General features: G+C 37.4%; 1 pseudogene; it reads right to left on the bottom strand.

The window, feature by feature from the left end:
- Nucleotides 1-18,289: 18,289 nt before the first annotated feature.
- On the bottom strand, nt 18,290-19,746 carry LOC112302568 (protein-L-histidine N-pros-methyltransferase pseudogene; annotated as a pseudogene).
- Nucleotides 19,747-20,088: the final 342 nt, after the last annotated feature.

Raw genomic sequence — 20,088 nt, 5'->3', positions numbered from 1 at the left:
CACCTGCGGTTTCCGCAGAGCATCCCGAGCTGTTTCTGAATGCACCATCCTAAAGGGAGAGATATCATCTGCACCTGAGCTAGTTTTCGCAGAGGACCCTGAGCTGGTAGTGGATGCAGATGCACTGCACCATGAGTGAACTATAGCATAACTATGAACTCAATTGAGAAAAGGACAGGTAATATAAATTATACAGACAAATGTGGTAAGATGAATAATTTTAAGATAACTTCATTGTAAAACCATAGTAACATCTGTCCTTCAAGTAAAATTAAACTAAACTAAAATAAAAACAAAATATTATACCTATGGTCCTACTCATTCGCCCTTGATAGATCGTCCATACAATGTATTACCTTGATCCTTGGTATAGAAGTGCTAACCCAGGCATTATTATGATAAAGCTTATGGCACAACAGGGCATAATTTAAAAAGAACTGCTGGAAACCTTTAATTTTCTTCTATTAAATTTATTGAGGTGACATTGGTTAATAGGGTAGTATAGATTTCAAGAGACCCACTTAATTTTGAATGTGTATTTACAAATACATTCACGGACTATGAAGTAGTATTCTCTCCAAGCATCAATAATCGTAAGCAAATTACACAAACTGAAGTTGGGTTTTTTGTCCTTCTTTTGTCAGAAGGAAAGTAATTTCATTTGTCAGTTACTCCATATATTGTCAGAAGATGTCTGTCAGTATTTATTAGCATTGTTCACGCAGCTCCACAAATACCACATTCATTTGGTACTCATTTGCTTGCTCCATACAGCTCAGGCAGAGAAACTTTTTGTCTGGAAATTGTCTTTTTTCCTAGTACTTTTCACAGGGAGATTGTTTATGTGTCATTCATCAGCTTTATGGCCTTTTTCCCCCTGATTTTAGCAAGCGGAAGCATGTTCAGTATTCAGTCACACAGAGAGCAGACTCATTACAGGATTGTCAATGAGCAATTTACCAAGCAGAAAGTCAAATTAGCTTTACTGGAAAGTTGACTGTGGTGTGTTACCCTCAGTAAAAGTAGCAAGTAAAATTTTACCCACAAGTGGTTACATAGGGGTAATTAAAACCATTAATCTTTTTATTGATCTTTGACTTCATTGCCTACTATATTTAGCAGATAAGATTCATGCGCCACTGGAGTGTCTCCATTGTCACAGATCCCCATCGATAGATGTCCCCAGAAGAGGACTCCAGGGTAAAAGAGCATTTATCTGATTTATGCCTAATATGTGGTTCATTCAGACCTGAAACTAATTGTTACACTTTATTTAGAAGCCATATTTGCAAACTGCAAATTCTATTAAAATTGCAATTTTCATCTACAGAAAAGTATCACATGGTAAATACCTTTTGAGTCATGTCTCTTCTGTTTATTTTTATGTTTGAAGGGGATATGGTTCTACTTCATAACATCCTAAAATGCTATAGAGCAATATATAATTTTGTACTTAGGGGCTCTTTTTAAAAGTAAACGTTTGACCTTATAGGCCATAATTATGTCTCTGAAGTGGTAATAGTCCATCATAAAAGCATGGCTTGGTTCACAGATCATTGATACAGTTATTTTTAACAGATGCTTAGGTACCATTATAATCCTTCCTATCCATTTGGCTGTCATAAAAGCTAGACCCATGTGCCCAACTTTGGCTATTATTTCTACAGGGCCTTTGCTCTTTTGTACTGTGAACAATTAGTACTTTAGAAGACTAATCATCGATTGGTGACCTTCATCAATTAGGGAATTTTTAGAATTAGGCATATGGTAGCTACTCTGAATATTTACTAAAGCAAGTAAGGTGTAAGATTAGCAAAGAGTTCACTCTGGTGCGCATGGGAAGAAGAAGTCAATACAAGCCCGAGGACCTGGCATCCTAACAGCTACAGTCTTGGAAACTTAGTGGTGAGGGTCCACAGTCAATAAATACTGGTTGTAAATTCCCATCCTTGCATGAAACTAACCAGAGCCAATGCAAATACATTACTCAAACCTTAAAATTTTACTGTTCAACAATGCAGGAATAATGCTGTAATGAGTGCAGGGGACAACTGTCATTTGAAGATTACCAGTGTCTATACACTCTTTCTGCTTTGGGGGAAGCACTCACTGTATTGTTGCCTTGATGTAAGTCCAGTACCCCCTACTTTTACCTAAGCAGTTAGAAGGGAAGCAGGCATGCCTATCCAAAAGGAACCAGCTTGAGAGATTAAATCTTGCAAAGCTGAGCAAGACCACAGGGATATCCCTAAGGGACTGGAGTTAAGGCTAAGCTCAGACTGACGCAGCAGGCTGAGTGACCAGGAGCAGGCTCACCAGTAGTCACAGCCTCACATCTTTGCTCCATGACCCTGGCTTGCTCCCAATGTCCTAGGCTCATTCAATTCTTCTCAATTTTCTATGCCAGGTTCCTCAGATTTCCAATCATTCAGACTAGCCATTCAATAATCTTTCAATAATTTATTTTCCTTTGAAGTTAACCAGAGCCACTTTTATTATTTTAATCAATAATTATGACTGATGCATCTTGTTATTAGGTACGTGTGCAAATATGCATGTAATGTCATAACTCATTTTGCTTGATGGATCCTCCTGATTAAATAAGCATTAGTCATCCATGAGATTTTATCCTTATTCTCTTTATGCAGATTAATATCAGTGATTTTTACCTATATCTGGACTTCAGATTTCAAACGTCAAAAAATGTAAATCCAGAACTAGACACTTGAACTTCTCTATTCCTGTTACGTATTTTTAATATTTTGGTCTCAGAACCTAACTATTTGTGACATACTAATAGACAGAAGCTCAAATTTACCCATTAATATGCTTTACACACTATCAGAAAGGGGTTAATAAGTGACTATTGCAAATTCATTAAATAAGTAAATAAATATATATGTATTTCTATTCCTTCTCCATTTGTAGTAGCAACTAAGTCTTATTGAATAGTCATTGATAGTTTTCTTTTAGCTGCCATTACACCTAGTACAGCCTGACTTTTAAACTCTCCTTCACTCCCCAAGCAACCATTTATTAACTACCAATTATGTGACACCAGGCATTTGTTTATTAATGAAATACACATGGCTTGTACCTTTTGCCAGCTTATTCCTCTATGAGAAGCAGACAATAAATAAATCACATAATGGGTACATGTGTGTGTGACATATGTTAGGAAGAAAACACTGAATGCAGAGATGGAGAATGACTGAATAACCAAGCGAAAAACTTGTAAAAGTTAAAGACCTCTCAGAGTATGTCATATGTAGAAAAGGACCCAGAAGAATGTACAGGAATTAGTCATAAAAATGATGGGAAACCGGTATGTGTATGTATGTTGGATAGGGGAAGGGGCAGAAAAAGAAGTAGAATATGTGACGATTTCTGCACTATGGAAAGTTTGGAAGACATTGAAAGCTAACAAGAAGTCCGTGTGGCTGAACTGCTGGGGGCTATGGAGAAATGGCAGTGAGGAGTGGGCAGACACTTCCTATAATAATTGACTGTCCATGGTGGAGTTTTAAATTTATTCTGAGGATAGTGGGAAGATGCTGAAGGAAGCAGTTTAAGTCCAAGGAGATGACATAATTTGAAATACTTTTATTAAGCTGCCTAATATGTGGAGAATAAATGGAAGTTGTTAAAACTGGAGTCAGAATCAGGAGGTTCAGTACAGGGGCAAGCAATGATGCTGGTTAGGCTAAGTGGTAGCAGGTGAGAGCTGGGGAGAAGCTGATCAGTGTATTTGTAAAGACAGAAAATGCAGGGCTTCATTGACAAGCTGGAGTTAAAGGAAAATGTTTTTTAAAAAAGTCAAGGGTGACTTCAGGTCCCAAATATATAGTGACTTTAAGAGCTTTGAATAAAATATAGTTAGTTCTACTCTTTGGTATTGCCTCCATTAAGATACCTCTTCCTCCCTTCTCTCTCCCATCTCCCCAGTTCCCCATCCCCTTTTCCCTCCCTCCCTCCCCTGATTTTGATAGCTATTTTGCGATTATACAGGACAGTATTCTTGTTGGGAAATAATAAAGTATTTGGAATTGGTGGTGCTCGACTTTAACAATCCACTCTAAGATGGTTAGGAAAAACATAATTTATTTGTACCATATTTCTAATATTCTTGTTCAGTTTAAGACTATTAAAAAAAAAACAATACCAACACATGTATAAAATGTCATAAGAGGTACCACAGTATTCCCATAAAGTCCAGCATAAGAGGAGTTCACAACCTATAACCACCAAAAATACATGCAAAACTTGCTCTGTACGAAGTCAAGATATTTTGAAAAGAAAAGTGTAATTTGTCAGTCATAATGAGAAACATTTTGATTGGAGGAATCCTATGATACACTTTCAATCTAAGTCTAGATTCCACTCTCCAAACACTTCTATCACATAGAGATTAACACCTGAGTTTCTAGTGCAGCCTTAAAATTCACTGCAAGGCATGGCCCTGAGGACTTCTCCACACTCATCTTCACTACTGCCTTGGGACCCTCCTGCACAGTAGCAAGTGTGTATCTCACAAACATCAAAACACAAAGTTGGGGGGGTTGTTTTGTTTTCTTTTTTTTTTTTTTTTGTCTCCTTAGAATAATTTCTGGAAGTTCACTAACTGTCAAACAGGAATTAGAGTACAGGACATACCAGGCGAGGAATGGGACTGAGGAAAAGAATGCATACCTTTGTTTAAAGTTGGGGTCTCCCAGGTCTTCTGCAAGATACTCCAGATAACTGTGTTACTTCCTCTGGGGCGGTGTGATTTTGGAAGACTTTTAAGCAGCCTGGAAATCTCAAGTCAGGAAAATTGGGCATAGGGAGCAAAACGTGCCCTTGTTCAGCTCTCTGTGGAACTGACACAGCTCAGGTGCTGACTCGGATTCAGGAGGACCCAATCACCCTCCAGGAGTCCTGGGTTTGGGCCCAGGTTCTCCCTGCCCAGCCTCAATAGACGAGTGTTCCCAGTCTGGCTTATAGGTAGCAGGTCTGGTCAAAGAAGCAAGAACAGATCCCCTTAAACTCCAGGTCACGAAGTGGGAATGTTGGCTAGGCCATGAGTGTAGCTTGAATTATTATAACTTTTACATTTTTAGACATACAATTTTTAAGTATCATTTGGATTCTAGCCTTTGCACTGACATGTCATTGGTGGGTCTGCTCATTTCTTAGCAGCTGCTTGTGGTTCGTGCCTCCAAGCTCATCCCCGATTCAGGGACTCTCACCTGCTGAGCTTTACAATAGTTACAACTCCAACGTAAACCAGCACGCCGCTCTCTTTTTGTTCTCTCTCTGTTCACTCCGCTTTATTCTGTTCACAGCACTTACACCCTCTGAAACCACAAGTATTTTCATCTGTTTCTTATTTATTTTGTTTCCTCATTAGAAGGCACAAAGGAATTTCATCTTTTTCATAGCGTGGCCCCAACACTTAAGGGTACAACATAGCTACCCAATAAACACTGAATAAATGGATGAATGAACTACAAAAGGATGTAAAATAGTGTGATCTTATTTTAAAAGAATAAAAATTTGAATATACAAGCTTGTAATATCTAAAATAAGTTAGTGTTATATAAAACCTAAACCTAAATGTGTCTGAAGAATACTGAAAAGATCATAAACATGTCATTATTTTTTAAAGCTGCATATAAATGTAAAAAACACAGCTACATAGAAAATGCTCATATACCACTTCCTAGTTGAAATATTAAAACAAGCTTGGAATTTCAAGAAAAAGAAAATTTGATAAAACTGCATCAGCAGGACTCATTCTTTGGTCTTGTGTAACTCATGAGAAGCTGGAGTACAACATAGTATATCTGTCACTTTATCAGGTTGCATTGCTAGTCACAAGGTCACTCACGTAGTTACTGATGGATCACTGTCAGATTTAGTCTGGTTCAGTGCTGAACATTTTAGTAGCCTTGATGACTGAGTAAAAATTATATATACAATAACTATGAGCATTATCCAAGCCTGGGAAAGAGGTGACTATAAGTAAGTAGGATAGTAATATTAGAAGTCTTAAAAAAAACTTTAAAAAATAATAAAACTAAACAAATCATGCTGTTAGTTGGAAATGTGCTTCCCAGATAAGGTCAAGTTAAAGGAATTCATCATCACCAAGCCCTTAGCACATGAAATGTTAAAGGGACTTATCCAAGAAAAAAGAAGAAGATCAAAAACTATGAACAGGAAAATGACAACAAACTCACAACTATCAACAACCAAACATAAAAATACAAAACAAAAAACAAACTAAACAAACAACAAGAACAGGAACAGAATCACAGAAATGTAGATCACATGGGGGGTTATCAGTAGGAAGGGGGAGGAGGGAGAACAGGGGAAAAGGTACAGGAAATAAGAAGCATAATTTGTAGGTACAAAATAGACAGGGGGAGGTTAAGAATAGTATTGGAAATTGAGAGCCAAAGAACTTATATGTATGACCCATGGATATGAACTAAGGTGAGGGAATGATGGAGAGTGGGGGGTACAGGGCGGAGGGGAAAAAGGGGGAGAAAAAATGGGACAACTGTAATAGCATAATCAATAAAATATATTTAAAACCTGAGCTTTTCAGGAATATCTATAAAGACAAAACCAAATGGAGGTTGGAGAGTGGTGAGGGGAAAATGGAGACAACTGTATTTGAACAACAATAAAAAAAAAAAAAAAACATAAAAGCAACAGCAATTAGAAAGTGAAAAAAAAGATGAAAACTGTATTTTCTATGTTTAGTAACAAGTGATCTACACCAAGAAATATTTTGGGATGTAAGTAAATACAAGAGTTTCTTTTAAGTGTCGGTCATTTGACTTTGGACAAGTCATTTAACATTTTGAGGTTTAGAATGAAGAATGTAAGTGAAATAATAAATGCAGTAAAAATTATATAGTAAAGTATTGAATTTCTGTAAATCCTGCAAACTGGAAGAAGTTTAAAGTTGATGTATATTTAGTCAAGACAGTAGAGAGAATAAAAAAGAGGGACTTTACACCTGATTGCGTAAATACAGTTTCCATGAGGGAGAATTCGGAAAATAGATTATTTTCTTACAAGGACATGGGCTCAAATGGAGTGTCACTATTTATAAAGGTAATGATTTCCAAATATTGACAAGATACATTTCAGAAATGATTAGTTCTTCACAGGGAAAAGATTATTCATAATCAGCTTATGTTGAAGTAGTTTGTTTTTTAAGTGTATCAGCCCAATGAATTGTGGTGGCATTTAAATTATATCTTAAATTTAGTTTTTAAAATCACGAGATCCGTGACAATGACTGTGCAGGCAAAATTACTCGAGGGTTCTTGCAAGATTTCCATCCCCTGGTGATTCAAACACCAACCCAGGCAGTACTGGGAAAGGATTTTGCTGGCGAGTGGGGTTACCAATCAACTAACTTCAAGATAGGGAGAACATCCTGGATTATCCAGGTAGCCTTATCACTTGAATTTTAAAAGCAGAGAAATTTCTCAGCTGGAAGCAGAGAGATGTGGCAAAAGATAGGTGAGTCAGAGGGGAGGAAGTCTCCAGTCTTCCTTACTGTATTGAAGATGGAGGAAGGAGCCCGGGGCTGTGGAATGAGGGAAGCCTCGAGAAGATAAGAATGACCCCTAACAGCGCACATGCTGAATGTGCTAAAACTACATGGGATTTAATTCTGCTTGGAAGCAGACTCACCCTAGAGCCTCCAGAAAGAAACCCAGAACTTGATTTTGGCCCTGTGAAACCCAAATCTCATCTACAAAATGTGAGATAACGAATTTGTGTTGTTTAAACTATGAACTTTGTGATGATCTGTTTTGCAGCAATAGGACATGAATACAGAGACAGATATCAAAATGGAATATTTTGTCATTCTGTAGATTATACCCATGTTTAATTATGTACTCTTAGAAGTGGGAAAAGATGAAATGACTTTTGGCATTTAGAATGTAATTTTTAAGACAAGTTTTGGTTAGAAAGCATACACCAAGTTGCTGTACACGGATACCATTGCAATGAACTTTCTAGACCCGTGATGGAGCCACTCCTGCCCGGATGCCACATCAGCAAATTGAAACTTAAGATAACATTTGTGTCCTTGTAAATGCTCTGCTAGACCAGAAACACGATATATCCAGTGGGCCAACCCCCAAATGCCAAGCCAACTCTAGGGTTTATACTCATTCCTGTATTTCTTCTCACCTCAAGCAAGGTTGACTACGTGGCCCCTGCCAATCAGATATTTTCTATTTCCCCCTCCTTGTTCTTTATCCTTTTCCCTACGAAAGCTTTCAATCTGCCATCCCACTTTACAGTTCTCCAAATGGAGACTATCCCCTTCATGAAGCGTTAAAGTTTGTTTGCATCAACTAAATTCTTGCATTTAATAATTTTTAACAGTACAGACAACCCCCCACATATACATTTATGAGCACAATATGTATGATAGTAAACAAGTATTAGAGAGTTGTTGCAAAGACAGTAGGTCACAAATAGCCTTTGTGTCTTACACTAAGGAGCAGTCATTCAAAAGTGGAGATTTATATTCATAATTTTCAGTTTGATGCTTATCTGTCAAGGCACAACTTTTTAAAATAGCAGGTGCTTTTTAATGCCTCCAAGCATTATTGCCTGGCAAAATGCTCCTCCTGCACTGGATTAAAGCATGTCCTTTTTAGGTAAACATTAGCGTTTACCTAATTGACTGATAATTGCTCATTTCTCATGTGATATTTTCTGTCTTATTAGGAGACTGCGATTTCAATTTCTGTAAGTTCACATTGGTCTTGGTGCAAAACTGAGTCATCCCACTAATCACGATGTTGCTGAAATGCTTTAATCAGTTTTGCTTCCCTAACCTTGAACAACTCAATTTTCATTTCATTAACTTTTCTCCCTTGTTACTAAAAATATTTATTCTGGCTGTAATGGTAATCTAATTTACCAATTTAAATGCTTTGCATCACAGTGGTTTTTTTACATATATCTTAGCCTCCCCAGTTAATTTAAATTCCTCTTGCATTCGGATTTTGTGCGACATTTGTTTTGATTGTATAGCACTCTCCTTCCTGCTAACTTTCATGGACTTCTCCACTGTTAGTCGAGTGGAGTCGTACTTGTGTTACACTCCTCTAAGAAACCTTAGGAGTCTCTGAAATATTAGGTATGTTCACTGTTTTATTAAGACGTTTAAATAAAACAAACAAACCAACAGCAAGTGTGTGGACTGAGAATTCCTGGTTATTCCTACTCATCTCACCCATATATGTGGAAACACTGAAAAACTCTGAACTTCAGGATGCTAGTGATTGGCTAAACTGAAGACTTCTCTAAATGTTTCCTTGCTAACTACCCATGAAACTATTACCTGCTTGTGTTTGGAGCAGCCAGTCTCCTAGCACTTGCCCTATGATTACCTACTGTTACAACTTCCCAAAATACAGGGACCCTGCTGCTCAAGATTAGCTCATCTAACTTCCTCCAATCCACAGGCCCTACACTTCTACTGATTAAGTGAAGGAGACCATACTGGGTTTCAGTGAAAACGAAGGGGGTCTCCTTTCCTTCTCCTTGCCTATAACCTCTTTCCCTTTAAAGTCACTTTCACTTAGGGTAGGTGCGATAGCTGGGATCTGCACTGCAGAATAATTGAGGTCACAGACTCTAAAAGCCAGACATGAGTTCTAATCCCAGCTCTACTTTCTGATCAGCTGTATATCTTGTACCCTTTGCTTAACCATGCTAAGGCAAGAGAGCTATTTGGTGCTTTTTCAAAAGAGGTTCATGAACTAGATGAAGTCAAGCTGAACAATGACAAATATAATAGAGGCAATTTTGATGTATCTTATTCTTTCATCACTTATGTGTCTCAAACACTATAAAGTTGGGGAAAAAAAGAAAAATCATAGAGAAAGGAAAATTCTAAGCTGCTCCCAAGCCTGTTGCTACAGGAGCCACAGACAACATTGTTTATTGCTCTGAGTGCTGGCTGCTGCCACCGTGCAGGGGGGAGCTCCTAGGGTGACATTTTCATGGGGCTTCATGGTATTGAATTTTATTCAGTGCAGTCATGTAAAAACAGAAGTGTCAAAAATGATTTCACAATGCACATGTTTCTAGTTTTGCTATTACTCCTTATTGTATTTTAGTTATGTATCATGATATTTGCTGCTATAACTGCTCTTTCTGGTGGTATAATAGGTACTCATTCATTAATTCACTGACCCCACCATGAAAACTTTGGTGGGCACAGCCTGACTAACTTCACTTCCTGGCGCTATATGCCAGGTATGTTGTGTCAAAGATACAAAAGTCAGCACTTGCAGGGGGAAATATATTATCAAATCACAACTGTACAGCATGGAAAAGTGTTTCTTGTTGCAGTACATTGAAAAGGTGCATAAAAGGGTTAATGGCCCAAATAAGGGGAAAATGTTCCCCTAAAAGGAGGAAGGACCTCACTGAGGAGAGAACAAGAGAAAGGTCTCCAGAGTGCATTCCGCCTTTCATAATGGCAATTTTGGCATGCAACTATATCCACTTTTTAAAAGTAAGGTATCTTAATACTTTATACTAAAATAAGTCAATAGCCTTTTAGTAAAAACTCTAATATGAACTCTAAAATAGCAGCTTTGACATTGAAATTAAGAACTTCTTGTCCCTTTAAGCACAGAAAGATTATTAAAGCAGTATGCATTGATCAACTCTTGAAATGCCAACTTTATACCTACAATATATGAATGTGTCTCTCGATACTAAGCCTTGACAGAAAGTTGATCCATGTATGATTAGCTTATTTGAAAAATAATTTTCTGACATTCTATTGAGGTGATTTTTTCATATTTTCTATGTATATGGATAATTTACTGAAACCTTGGATATTATTTAAATTATAGTCTAGCAGTCAAATATCTAAATCAAAACAGGAAACTCCAGACTTGTACTTTTTATTTATTCATCTAGTAATCCTAAAGTCCATCATCCAGGTTGTTCAAATGCTTTTTGGCTTCTGCAATGTCACATCAATACGAGGTGTTATTTATCCTTTCTCAGAAGTACTACCTACAGACTGACTTTGATTAAGCTCCACCTAAAACCCGCAAGCCTCACACTGAAAAGAATTAGTATGTTAATTTTATTTCTGTGCTGTACTTTTCCTAGAGTATTAACTATACTACAAGAGGGTTACTAACACTATCAAAAGCTTCCCCTAAAACAACTTTGGTATTTCTACCAGCTGGAAAGTAAGCATGTGGTTCACTCTTGATTTGTTAGTGTTTTCACTTGAATTCAACCTCATTTAATATGTAAACTCAAAAATTCAAAATAACCAGAGTCAAATTCTGATGATCTATTCAAAATAACAGAGCAATGCAATATTAGAGAAATTTTTCATAGCACTTAAGCCTAAAATACCTTGTTTGTACTTTGGAAAGCCCCTTGAAATGCCAGCAAAACAATGCTAACCCAATTCCCATACGAGAGTACAAAGTTATTAATTTACTTGTTAATAATTAAATAGAAAATTGATCTTCCCAGGACGACTTATTTTTGTCACAGAAACACATTCTGTAACGAAGAGGGTGTTTGCCTTTCCCTGAGAGCTACAACTACTCACTGCTCTCTTCTCAGCCGTAACCCGACACTCCCCAGTATGGTGCCTCAGCAGCCTTTTCATATTCTGGGACTCTGCAGAGTCGAAGGAACCAGGGAAGGACCCCTAACAGCAGAGGGGCTGCTCAGACTATCTGCACACCGATGGGCTAAATACCAGATGGGACAACTAAGCAATTAGGTGTGGGGAACAGGGGTGTGGACAGTTGGTGGTGGACATAAGGAGGTGGACACATATTCTGCCATATTCATGGAGAAGCAGGGGAAAATGGACCACAAACTGAAACAGCTATGCAGAGACAAGACGTCAGATGAATTCAGAGAGTGGAGAATTGAGAGAGAAGCTGCAACATTCCCTGATTCCATCCAGTAGTTCTTAGTTCTATTAGACCCCCATAAAGCCAGACTCTCACTTACTGCCCTGGGGAGCTGTGAAGACAGTATTTCTGAACGCGGTTTACAGTTTTGTGTACATTACTTTGAAACTCACTTATAGTATATGAAACTACCAAGTCGTTAAGTCAGGTACTCATGGATTATATCTCACCAAAATTTAGCATTTCATGATTTGTTATATATTTGTAGCTCTTTCTTTCTAAATTTAACATTCAAATGGATTCATCCTGTGATCCTCTTTAAAATATTAGGAAATATTGAATAAATCTTGCTACATAATTTTTTGAATATGAACCTTCAAGTATAAAGTTTTTGGAGAGCTATGTGCTTATTTCAAGAAGCTTTAGAGTTCATTTTAGATCAGGAATTTACAAACTGTAATCTGAGGCATCTAAAGTTATAGAGTCGTTTCAAATATTTGGTATGGTTTAACTTTTTAAAAATGTTTTAAAAGCACTCAAATGTGTATAATACTACATTTCAGCAGATTATACAGTGCTAATACACTGTCTCATCCTGTCTGATACGTTCTTTGAAGGGTTGTCATCAGAATAAAACTTTTTCTTACTATCTCTGGGGTTAAATTTGAAACTTTGTAAGTGTGTAGTTTCCTTTCTTGCAGTGATGTACCCGCCTATGCGCATATGCAACTTTCCAGTCGCCACAGTCGCAGAGTACACGTGCTCCCTGCTCGATTAAATGTGTAAGTGCGCTCAGGGCCCAATGACCACACATCCGTCACTGTATGAGGGTCAAGTGTGCATGAACAAGCGAATGCATAGCAGGTAGCATGATGATATCATCTAATATGTAATTCTCATGTAAGTTGCATTATGGATTTTCCTATGTTTGGAAAGGAATTTAAAAATTGTTATATATCATTTGTGAATCACTTTGTAACAGTGATCATTTGGTAACAGATAACTTTGTAACAGTGATTCACAAATGATAAGAATAAGAAAGGAGGTATTAGAAAATTACTAGAAAATGTGACATTTCAATGAAAGTATAACCGTGCAAGAGTACATGTTAAAATGTGGAAGAATAAACTGCCGCCTAATGTGCTTCCAGCGGTAAGTATGGACAAGAAATAGTTCTTTTACCCAAGGGAACTACAGTTAGAACTTAGGAATGGCAGGAATGGCAGATCATAACTGAGGTTTGGGAACAAGGGTTTATTTAAAAGTCTTATAAGGATGATTTTCCATACTGCATGCATCACAGCATTGTTTAACCAGACAAGGGATCAGAAAGTTCTCTCCACATTTGCCCAAAGCTCCACTCAGTTCTCTACACATTCTTCCTACAGCAAAATCCAGACGTTACCTTTATCCTCCCATCGACGCCAATCAACCTCTGTGAAATACAGACAGACAATCAAGGAACATGAGCTTTTTAAGAAAGTAGCAACACAAAAGTTACACACACCACCTGTATGTGTGTGTAGGAAATGGTGCAGAAGGAAAAAGAGGAGTAAAATTTAAGGCATGACATCTCTAAAACACAAATATATGTACGGAACAGAGCCACCAGCATTCATGGCAAGACTTTTGGGAATTAAAATTATGATGGAAGAAATTATTTTAAAACCTCGGTAAAATAAACATGAAGTCAATGAAATTTCTAAAAAGTGAGACAAATGCTCGAAGAGAAAATACAAAGAATGACAGCAGGAGCCCCATTATCTAACAAGTAGAAATTCCAGAAAGAAAAACGAGAAAGTAGTAATTAGAGAAGGTCATACTTGGAACAGAAAGATAGTAGCACTTACATTTAAAGATACCCAGATGAAGAAGACTTTGCATTTTAAAAATATTTTTTTTAATTTATTTTGTTTTAGAGAGAGGGGAAGGGAGGGAGAGGAACATCACTGTGTGGTTGCCTCTCACGCACCCCTACTGGGGACCTAGCCCACAACCCAGGCATGTGCCCTGACTGGGAATCAACCCGTGACCCTTTGCTCTGCAGTTAGGTATCCAATCCAATGGGCCATGCCAGCCGGGGCCTAGGCACTTCTATATATGGAAACTAGTATGGGATTCTGATTCGGGGGAATTATGTACTATCTTTGCAATTATTTTGTAAATTTAAAATTAATCAAAATACAAAGCATATTTAAAACAATATTTTACATCACTCATCTATAAACTTTCATATTCATTACCTACCTTTGCTTTGAAATTGTTCATACAAATAAAATGAATCTTTGTTCTTACCTCACACCATATTCAATAATTAGCTTTAAGTAAATCAAAGTCCTAAATGTAAGAGCTAACTTTGTTAAACTTCTAAAAAAAGCATATGAGAAAAATCAATGCTACCTTGGATTAGGCAAATAATTCTGAGAAAGGATAGCAAAAAACATGAAAGAGAAAATTAAAAAATATAAATTGGATTTTATCACAATTAAAAACTTCTTCTTTTCAAAACACATTGTTAATGGCATGAAAATAACATCAACAAACTGAGAATAATACTTTGAAACATATTTTAATAAAATATCTGTATTCCAGAATATGTAAATTACTCTTTTAACTCAATAGAAAATAAACACCCAAATTTAAAATAGGCAAAAAATAAACAAAAATGATACATCAATTGCAAACACACACAAAGACGGTTATTACTGAAATTTAAAAAGAATAATGAGATACCACTGCATACCATTAAGAATGGCTTAAAACTAACAAACAACAATAAGTTTTAGTAAAGATCAGTCTTAACCGAATCTCTCATTCATTGCTGAAAATGCAAAATGGCACAACCACACTGGAAGTAGTTTAACAGCTTCTTATAAAGGCATTCTACAAATGCCTGTTTTTAACCAAGAGCAATAAGAACACATTTCAAAATAATACTGGAACTTACATATTCATAACAGCTTTATTTATAATAATCAAAACCCAGAGAAAAACTCAAAAGAGCATCACTTGGTAAGCAAATAAACAAATTGTCACATACTTATACAATGGCAACTATGCCACAATACAAATTTAAAAAAGCTACTGTTACCCTCAACACCATGGATGAATTTCAAAAGCATCATGCTAAGAAAAAGACATCAAACACAAAAGAGTACTTTATGCTATATGATTCAATTTATATGACTTTCTAGAAAAGGCAAAACTATAGTGGTATAAAAGAGATATTGGTGATTCCCAGGGTCAAGGGTTAAGGGTTTGGGGCAGGAGACTGGTATCAAAACTCAATAATGCCTCCCTCCCCAAATAGTCTAGAGCACAGTTCCTCTGTACTTGTGAATGGTGATATGGTAAAAGGGATTTTGCGTATGTGACTAAGTTAAGAGCCTTGAGAATGGGAATGAACATTGTGCTGGATTATCCAAGTGGCATTTTGTAACCAGAGTGAGCAGGCGCAGGAGTCAGAAGGAGAGCACAGGAGGAGTGACAGGAAGAGGAGAAGCAATGCCACAACAAAAGACTGGGGTGATGTGTTTACAAGCCAAGAAATACTGAGAGCCTCTAGAGACTGGAGGAGACAACAGATTACCTTCTGGAGCCTCCAGCAGAAGTCAGCTCTGACAACACTTCGCTTGTATTCCCATAGGATTTATTTTGGAATTCTGACATTTAAAAGTATAAAAGAATATATCTGTGTTAGTTCTGTGGTAGTTTGTTTCAGGGGGCAATGTGATTCTAATATAGGATATGAGGGAACTTTTACAAGTGATAGAAATGGTGTATTTCATTATTGTTCTTGTCATTATAAGACAAATATATCAAACACCATGAACTGTAAACTTTTCATAAATTATATTATATGCACATTATATAAGGCTGATTAAAAAAGAAAGTCATACTTTCTGTCCAGTCCATTCCCATTCTTTTACTTAACTTTACCTGTAATACCCCAATTTTCTCAACCTCTTTCCCATCTATTGATATCTTACCATCCTTCCAAATGCAACTAAATTCACAGACTTCCAAGATGGTCCTAGCTGCTTCTACCCTCCAGTGCTCTCAAAATTTCTCTCACAAACAGCTCTTACCATTTTCTGCCTGTGGTATAAATACTTGTAAGAATTCCCTGGTAAACTGTAGGTTCCTTGAGACCCAGCTCCATGAAGCTTTGTGTCCTGACTGCGATCCAGCACAAATCTTTGCAAATAGCATCTATCCCATAAAGGGGTGATGAAAAAAATGCACTCATTCATTCATGCTTTTATTTAATATGGAAACATTGCCTGAGTCACTACTATGTGTCTGCTTCTATATTTGTTACTAAATAGGTATTAAAATGTCTTTCTTGGTTATCACAAAGTTCCTTTTCTTTTATTCCCTCTATAGCAGAGATTCAGTACATTTATTGTGCTAAGAGCTCCTGTTTGTCCATAAAAGAGAGCAAGATAAAAACAGTGCAGACATCTCCTAAGGTGATTAAATAGCACTTAAAGAGCCCTGTGTATCTGGGCTCCACTGGCTCTCTCAGGTACAGAGATCCACACAGCCTGGCTGACCTGTGATGTCAGTGTGTTACTGCCTACAGTCCTGATTCCTGCTTTGTTAAACAGCATGATGAACCAGCTATTCAATTTCTTCTTCCCAGCTCCAAAAGCACTACTTTGTGCTTCCAATTATGTAATAGATTCTGCTGTAGTGGTGACTGCTGATACATTTTTACGGGGCATAGCCAGGCTTTTTATCATGCAATCACATTAAATAACAACCTACCTGTCCTGCAAAAGACAGGCTAATAATCTGGTCCAAATGATAACACATTATACTTTATGTTAAATTCTAAACTATGGGCTAATGAAATTTCTGGGGAAAAGAAGGTGGTCCTGGTATACACTGACTGCACTGCATTTTTATTTTGGCATTTACAATTTTCACCTCACAAAATTCCTATGAATCAGTTTTATTTTTACAGAGCTTTGAACTAAACCATTGTGTTCACTGGTCTCATAAATGTTTGATATCTGATTCATCTACTTCTTATTTTTACACAAATTGTATTGAAAAATGGGAAGCTGTGTTTCATGTTTTCATTCTATTATAATAAAACTTCCAACATGGCACCTATATGGAGCTATAAATGGTACTAATTTCTCTCCTCACAGTTTAGGAGGAATATAGCTGCCTTTTTTTTTTTCTTTTCTTTTTTAACATTTCCTCAATTTTTGGAGGATTTTAGCTTTGTCCCTTTTACAAGGATTGAGTTATGTTTTTAGCTTTCTACCAATGTTTCCAGGGTTTCTTAATTTAGAAAACGCTAATCATTTATATTGGGACACTATTTAAAACATGTTTCAAACCTAATAACTCAAAGTTTTTATGACAACTTTGTATTATACTATTTTTCAAAAAATAAGGCAAATTTGACAGATTTCATAGTGAATCACTGTATAAATATTAACTTTCATTAAACTTACTTTTTCTCATAATTATCAATTCCTCTATCCATCCATGAATCCATCTTATTTTGAAAATGTTTTAAGTAAATTAATTGTAGACATCAGTAAATTCTCCTCTAGATACTTTAGAACACACACTATTACTGGAGATCAATATTTACTTCCACTTTTTCTAATGTAAAATTTACATACTGCAATGAATTGCACAGATAATGAAGTGTCCATTCACTAACTCTGACATACCCTACACCTGTGCAGCCAAAACCTCTGTCCAGATGTATAGAAACTTCACCACCAGGTATCTCTCTCAGTCTTCCCTCCCAGTCACTACGCCCTACTCCATCCGCAGGGTCCATTGCAGCTCTGATTTTTTCTCACTTTTTATTTTAGTAGCTAATTTTCTTTCTTCTTCTTTTTATTTCCAAAGCAAGTTTATTAGCATGATTAAAAACATTTTCTTGAATAATGACAGAAAGAATGCCTAAACATGAAAGAGTACCAGTGGCTGGAACTTATAAGAAATATTTCCAACTGAATGAATAACCTTATTGCCAGTCTTCATTTGAACGCGACCCATATTTATTGTTTCCACTTGGAATCGTGACTATTGGCTGGACCAGGGAAGAGTGCCCACTGCAATTAAGTATAAACAATATCTTCCATAATTGGAGTGAAACCTGCATTATTGAGTAAGAACTAATAAAAATCCTCAAAGAATTGTTTCTTTTTTAAACATTCCCTTTACACATCACAAAGAAATAATTAGTATTTTGTCCTTTTAAGTTCCTGCATGATATTTAGAACAACAGTCCCCAGAGGTCCCGCCCTTCATGTAATGGAGTATGCAGGCCTTCTTGAGGAGGGGGCACTGTTGTGGTGGACGCTGCAGACTGTGGCCTCCACGGTTTACTCTGGTTTGAGCACAAAGACAGCAGCAACAGCGAGAACGTAGTAGTCACTATACACGTCCCCTTCAAACAGGTACGGAAGACTAGTGAAAGCTTCAATAACCAAATCCGCTTTCCTGAAAACTTCAGGCCGACTGTTCACTTGTTCTTCCCAGCTCTGTCCCTTGATTTGCAAAATTTCTAATGGTTTCTCCCATTTGCCATCTACGCTTTCTACAGTGGGATGTAAGGGTAAGACCAGGGCCAGGATAGCCCCGCCTCTAGTAGGCTCCAAGACACTTCTGGTATCTTTCAACAGAGTCAGGGGCCCATCACAGTGGCCCAGCGATTCAAGAAGCTGATGACATCATACTGGAACCCTGTGTTCTGCCATTCATTTATACCGAATACTCTATTTCTTCTGAAGCTGCCGTATCATAGTGTAACAGTGGATAATTGTAACAGTGGGAAATTGTAATCCACCCCACTGTTCTTTTGAGATTGTTTCTGTAAGTGCTGACTCTGACTAATACATAGCTTGTAGATGACCAGAATTTTTGTATAAGGATACTAGGAACTCACTTCAAAAGATACAGACCCCGACCTTCGAGCACCCCATTCTGAGAGGTTTGCTGACCTTCAGCCATGGATCCAGGATGACATGAAGATGGGATGACATGAAGCCAGGCCGACTAAACCAGGATGCTGCACACCGGACCATCACTGGCCTTATCGGAGTGGACTGTGCTGGTCTGCACATAGAGAACTTTTCAACCCCCTTCCTTGATCTCTTAGTTCTACTCCCCTCTCCCTCCTTATAAAAATTCTGCCTCCAATGAGAGATGGAGGTGGGCTTTGTGACATGAGTTCCCATCTTCCAGGAACTGGGTTTTGAGATGTGAATCCCCCATCGTCCAGATGGCCGGCATCTGCAAATAAACCACTTTTACTTTACATCAGCATCTGCCTGTGGAGTATTAGCTTTCATAGCAACTGGTTACAATAGTTTCAGGCATCTCAGTGGTATACATTTCTTCAAAATGAGGGCTCATGATTTTTGTAACTTCTCCAACACCCAAATCAAGAAATCTATGTTTTCCAGTCTGCATTAATTTTAAGCAGTCTCTGAAATTGATCAGGTGAAAACACAAACATTGAGCCTCCTTCTAACAACCCATTGATAGATGTTCTGCACATAAACAGACTAAAAACAGATGACACAAATAAGTGATATAATTATGCTGTTGTTTAAAAAGATCTGCATTCTTGATGGAGGTAACTGTGAACAAGCACAGTCTGGAGTGATTCACGTAATCTCTCTCTGTTGCACACACACCACTGATGGTTCTCCTTCCTGCTGCCTATGGTCACTTCTGGCCAACTGACATGGCTTGTGTGGCACCTCAGCATCCACATCCTGTGTACCAGCCACACGGACACCAGGCTCAGGCACAGCTAGCTCGCCAGCAGTCTCATCGAGGGCAGCAGCCTCTGGGTGCTGATCACCACCAGTGCCCAGGAGAGAAGCAGGATGAGCCGGAGTCTCACCCGGCTCCAACCTTTGTGCCCAACTTGCCCATCCAGCTCCTGCGAGGACAAGGCTAGAGCTATATTCTTGAGCTAAGAGATTTAGTAACCTTTGAAACAAAAGTACAAAAACAAAAATAATGGTCCATAATGTCAGAGTAAAGACTTCTGAAAATTAGCTTTTCCAAAAAAGCAAAAAAAACACTAATAAAAACTGTCAAAACTAAATTTTTCGTAACACTGAAATTACTAAAACTTTGTAAGTATGTGAAAAACAGTTATTAAAAAAAG

This window comes from Desmodus rotundus, chromosome 2 (genome assembly GCF_022682495.2).
Source record: "Desmodus rotundus isolate HL8 chromosome 2, HLdesRot8A.1, whole genome shotgun sequence".
Lineage (NCBI taxonomy): Eukaryota > Metazoa > Chordata > Mammalia > Chiroptera > Phyllostomidae > Desmodus > Desmodus rotundus.
This window is presented reverse-complemented; position numbering and strand designations above follow the sequence as displayed.